Source organism: Pleurodeles waltl, chromosome 8 (assembly GCF_031143425.1).
Source record: "Pleurodeles waltl isolate 20211129_DDA chromosome 8, aPleWal1.hap1.20221129, whole genome shotgun sequence".
Classification (NCBI taxonomy): Eukaryota; Metazoa; Chordata; class Amphibia; order Caudata; family Salamandridae; genus Pleurodeles; species Pleurodeles waltl.
In genome coordinates this window covers 1,160,220,861-1,160,227,084 of record NC_090447.1, presented here as the reverse complement: position 1 = coordinate 1,160,227,084, position 6,224 = coordinate 1,160,220,861, and positions in this window count along the sequence as shown.

Genomic DNA, 6,224 nt, shown 5'->3' with positions numbered 1-6,224 from the left:
AGCCACATGGTGAAACCAACAACAGCGAGCAAGGAGGCATGAAGAATAAAGAGCACATGCAAGCCTATGGCAACGCACGCTGGCTGCACAAAATGGCCTCTGGCCACATGGCCATAACAACAACAGCAAGCAAGGAGGCATAGAAAACAAAGAACAAATGAAAGTCTATGGCAAAAGCATATTGGCTGGCTACACAAAATGGCCACCAGCCATGTGGTGAACCAACAAACGATAAGGCATGGAAAACAAAGAACACATTCAGGCCTATGGACACAGACTACACAACATGGCCCCTCGCCACATGGCATGGAGAATAAAGACAAATGGTGGCCTATGGCAAACACAAACAGGCCAGCCAAAGGAGGCTGAAGAAAACACTACCATTAATTCAGCAACGCCAACATGAAAATTAATTGAGCTATAAAATTATTTACAACACACATCCTCATTTGGCATCAAATATTACCCCACATATAAACTTTTTTCAGAAAAAGTAAAATACAAATAACCCACATTTTAAATTTATTCCAGTGCTATCCCTGCTCTAAATTATGTTTTAATTAAAACAGAAAAAGTTATTTCGTGCACCAATGACTAATATTGGGCCTACTGGCTAGATGGCCCGTTGACCGACTAAGCTACATAGTAAAATAAATGACTATTGTAAATGTCACACACATGGAGAAGAGGTATTGAACCGTGCAACATTTTTCTTTTACAAAAGGTGAAAAATGAAACGCAAAACAATAACTAGGTTCCTACTGAAACTCCAGGCCACCCACCACAATGAAATTTAAAAATCAGATAAACGTACAAAGAAATAGCGGTGCAAGCCCTATCAAACAAACAACAGCCTTTTACAATAGTTTTAAAACTTGTGTGATATCACCAAACAAAGTCCTTAAATCCAATGGTCTATATGCAACAGACAAAGAGAGTAATCGTTCCATCTCGAAATCCAAGTGAAAAGTGACCAGGAGATGTACAAAGCACTCTGAGGAGCATGCTGAACAGGAACAGGAAGTTGGAGGCTCTTGGGTACTTCCTTCCTGTTGGAAAAAAGTAACAAAAAGGCTTTGCACACTAAAAAACAGCTTGAATGCTCCATTGGAGTAGAGAATCTATTTGAAAACGTCTTTCCAAGTATATTTACTTGCTTTTTGAGTAAAGAATCTATTTGAGGTGCGGCTGCTATTGCTTGCCAGTGGCACTAAAAAGACACCGTCATGGCCGAAGCCACGCTACTTGGGGTGAAATCTCATGCTTGCTCGGAAGCGGCCTGAGAGTATCATGGTGCCCCCTACCTCACGCCAAAAACAAGTCTTGTACACACTAACAGAAATAAATTCCAGCATGCGCCGGATGGTGGAATTTAAGGAACTCTATGTAGCGCGGAGAGCCCAAATTCCGCAAACTACGCAAGCAGAGTGAATTTTTAAGCTCACCCCTAGATTGGTGACAATGCCCCTGTGAATACTGAAATTGATTTGATCCCTCCTTATAAACACTCTTTATTTCATTGCTAAATTACTCCAGATTTTCCTCTCTATTCCAAACATTTGCTATTGAATTTTTGATATTCACAAGGATACCTATTCATCCATTCATGTTATTTGGTAAGCATTCAAAATGGCTGTTCATGATTTTATAACTAATTCTGTTTCCAAAAAAAATAAGGGATTAGAAAAAGAATTCAAAGCCGACCAGTTTTATACTTTAACTTCTAAGGAGTTTTGGATTATGTAGGCAAAGCAAAACTTCAATTCCATAAGATATCCAATGAAAATGCCTCTGCATTTCTTTTAAGAATAGTGCAAGATTATATGGTGATCATAACAAGGCAGGGAAAGTATGGTCAATCTTTCTTAACTCAAAAAAAACACACAACCCAAAAGTGGAGAGAAATGGATAAACTCACTTGAGAAATTGGTGATTTTTCCCTATGGAAGCATGGTATTTTTTGATGAGATAACTAAAGTGGTTAGTTCATTGAAGAAAGGCAAGACCCTTGGTCCCAGTGACCTTTCATTGGAATTTTTCTTCCCACTTTTGTAATAGTTTGTATCCTAAACGTTTTAAATTGTTAATTTGTTTTCTCTTCTTCTAAATCAGCAACGGGCTCTTTTCAATAAGTGGTAATATGTCTTAGTCCTAAAGATGGAACAGATTCATGTTATGTAGGAATTATAGACCTATTTCATGGGTAAATATTGTCAAAAAGATTTTTGCCAAAGTACTGGCAATGCATTTGGACCCATTATTGTCTATTCTTATTGCTTATGAACAGTCGGGGTTTATAAAGGGAAGAAAGTCTTCAGACAATACAAGATTGTTTTTCAATGTATTAAGCACATCCTTTAGCCTTAAATATCCCTTGGCTGATGTTGCTATTGATGCTGAGAAGGCTTTTGACAGACTTGGTCTTATTTACTCTAACACTTGAACCATTCCTTTCTGGTATTAAGAAGGACTCTGTAATTTCCAGTATTAGGTAAGGGAATCAATTAAAATTGTCATTAGATAAAGACAATGGGCCAGATGTAGCAACATTTAGAATTGCGACCCGCAAATTGCGAGTCAGAGCAACTTGCAATTTGCAAGTCGGAATTCTGAATGTTGGATGGTGTCCCTGACACCATCTGCGATGCGCAAGGGGGTCGCAAATGCCCACCTCATGAATAATCATGAGGTGGGTCGCAATTTGCTACCCCCTTGCGAATGGCGGCCCTCACAGGGATGGTGGCCTGCTGCAGACAGCAGACCACCATGTCTGTGACTGCTTTTTAATAAAGCAGTTTTTTTTTTTTTGTAATGCAGACCGTTTTCCTTAAAGGAAAACAAGATGCATTACAAAAATGAAACGTTTTTGTTTCATTTTTTCAGAGCAGGCAGTGGTCCATAGGGCCAATGCCTGCTCTGAAAAAATGTTTGCAGTGCCATTCTCAACGGGGAAGGGGTCCCATGGGGACCCCTTCCCATTTGCGAATGGGTTACCACCCATTTCAAAAGGGTGCAAAATGCGATTGGTTTGCGACCGCGTTCACGGTCACAAACCAATCCTGCATTGCACTGCGACCCGCAATTAGGAAGGGGAAAACCCTTCCTAATTGCGACTCACAAACCAGTTTTGCGATTCGGTAGCCAGGTTACTGAATTGCAAAACGGGGTTTGTGCATTGCGATTTGCTTTTTGCACGTCTCAAACAGCTAAATAAACTTCGTACATTTGGCCCAATATTCTTATTTTTGTTTCTAAACCTAAAACTTCCCAACCAACATCTCTAGTGGGGTTATAGTCTTTACAGTAATGCCAGGTTATTAGAGTAAAGGCCTCGTTATGAGTGTGGTGGTCCGAGGACTGCCACACTCTTGTTGACGGTCAGAATGCTGCACTCCAGGACTTGCCTAAAGACCTCTGTCCCCACGAGGATTATAGATCCCAACGTAGTGACGGCGGTCGGGATTGTAACCAACTACGGCGGCGCTGAACTCAGCACCCCCTGGCTAATTACAACCACACTTTCCGGCAGCCTTTTCATGGCGGGTGCCACACCAAGAAAAGGATGGCAGAAACCCAGTACCAGGGGCCATTGGAGAGCCCAGGCACTGCCCATGAATGGGCAGTGCAGGGGCCCCCATGCCCAGCACTGTAGGAATGCACCGCAGACAGTGCACATTCCGTGGGTGCTGGAGCACTAGGATATTGGCCTCGGTTTCCTTTAAGGAGCAGAGGTCAATATCCTAGCACTGTTCCGGCCGTTCAGCCCGGCGGGAATGAGCATTACAATGTTCCTGCTGGTCAGACCGGAGGGAACATTACGATAGGCTCAGGGAGATATCAGCCCCCATGGCGGTGGCATCCTCCCTGTGAGTTTGGCAGGCCTGTGGTAGGACCGTCAAACTCATAATTAACCCCATAGTCTTATAAAACTGAAAGTCTTACTTTAGAAATATTGCACTAAGCAAATGTTTGATTCTTCTGTTTGTTTTATGGTGCAACTCAAAAATGAAATATTTTGGTATTTGGTTCTCTAATACAATTAAAGAAGCAATTAATATCAATCTCAAAGAAATTCTTCCTAAATCTGAAACTCTGATTTCTAGATAGAATCTTTGATATCTCTCTTAGTGGTGATGACAGGACTCCATTAGGTTGATTCTCTCGCCCATTGTTTTTTTTGCTATCTCTATATTACAGGTGAGAGTATTCCCTTTTCCTATTAACAAAAGATTATCTTTTTACTCAATTCTTATGGCAAAACAAGAAACCAAGAGTATTTTTCTTTAAACTTAAATTAGGGAAACAAGATGAGTTGAGTAAACGTTCCTAATTTCCATATATATCACAAAATATTTTGTTTAAGACAACCTTCCTTTTCCTACAAAATTAAGCCAATTACTTTTTCTTTACTGAATTAAAGATGACTGCTTGAGGTGAAGATTGAAGAGGCCTGTTTAGTTAAGAGACAAATTCAACAAAGTGGTGTGCCCAAGCCAGCAGTGTCAACTCACCTAGGAACACTACACACCTAGCATTCTAAATGACACATCAAGGAATAAGAACATGTACTACATTCTGAAGAACTACAGTTTACATCATGTAAACTATAAACTTGTTATCCTTTGCCAAATGCACTACTTTCTCAGTGAGAACTCCTAAATTATTCCTACCAATTTTCAAAAACACTTGAAAAAGTTCTGACAACATATTTTCTTTTTAGGAACTCCCAGCGAGAGATTTTTCTCAAAGCACCAGTCTGGTAAAATAAATATGTTAAACTAAACAGATCCATCTTCTGGAAGACCTGGGTGGATCGAGGAATAATAAGGCTCTACCAATTTTTGATCATTCACCTTCTTCAACACATTTACCTCCATTGTGAAAGTTATCTCAGAACTTGATCTGAAGTTAGTTAGTGAAACAACAATTATGTCTGATAATGTTCTTCTTGGGTTTTAATGCCCAGTCCCAAAGTTTCAAGTATTGATTTGTCCCATTGTGGAATAAATTATAGTTAAAAATGCACAAGACCTCATTAGCTAATAAAACATCCCCTAACATTGTTCTTTATGTATAATAGTTCACCTGTACACCAAACTCAATTAAAACCATCTCTAATTATAAAAAACTTTGGTTTTGTAATCATATAAGAAGGTGATCTAATGCACATGTTGTTTGTTAAAACAACAAGAGTTGAGGCAAATAATGTGATTTTTCAAGTCAATATCCCCCTCAAATAAATAAACACATTTCATGGCATCTTAACTGATAACTGGTCTTTAGAGTTTTCTAATAAAAGCTTACTGGACTTTTCATTAGATATTGCCTTCCAACAAATAACTGCTACCTGGAAGAATTCATTTTTTTCATGGCATGATCGAATACAGCCGACTATGATCACAGGTAGGAGAAAGCATTTGTTTCTTCTCTCCCTCTCTGTTAGCCAAAAGATCGTCTTTATGGTTAATGATGAGATAACATCTTGATGTTAGTAGTCTAATTTCTACAAATAAGCAGAAATTCTGTTATTTTATGCCAGTTGCCTCAACATTTTTCAAATTTTTATGGTATTTGCTCTACATTTAATTCCTGTTTATTTTGCTGAGGATATAATAGCCCTATATTGATTTTCGTCATTATTCCACCTTGTTCCCTTCCCTTCTTTTTCTTTTATTATTATGTTTCTGTCTGTTTAATAATCCCAACACCTGGCTGCCAACATTTTGTGTATGGTGATGTACTGAAGAGGCAGGTGGCCTTGGTCTCAGGGTCAATGGAGAGCAGAGCAGATGGTAGACTCCAACTGGCTGGAGGGCAGTCGCTATGCCTCTGTGCCAACTGTGGTCTCCCACTCTGTTGGGTCAGCTCTCTGGGGTCTGCAGCTGCTCCCCTGGTCCTCCCTCGCCAGCAGGCCCCGGGGAAGAATTACAGAGGATTACAATGGCCTATGATGCGGAGCTCTAGGAGAGAGCAACCACTGTGTGGACAGGCCAACCAACGCCCCTGACCTCTTGCTGCTGCTTACACTTCAATATCACAACTCTAACTTCAGATCAAAGAATTCCTTCCACTCAAAATACGAGCATTAAATTATTGTGTCAAGGCCTGCATGTAGGTGTCAGTCCTTCACCTCATTCTTAGAGGCTCTCAGGGCACAGTGACACATCACAGAAGGTACATTGTCTGTCCCAATTGTTACAAGGGACCTGCAAGACTGATCTGAG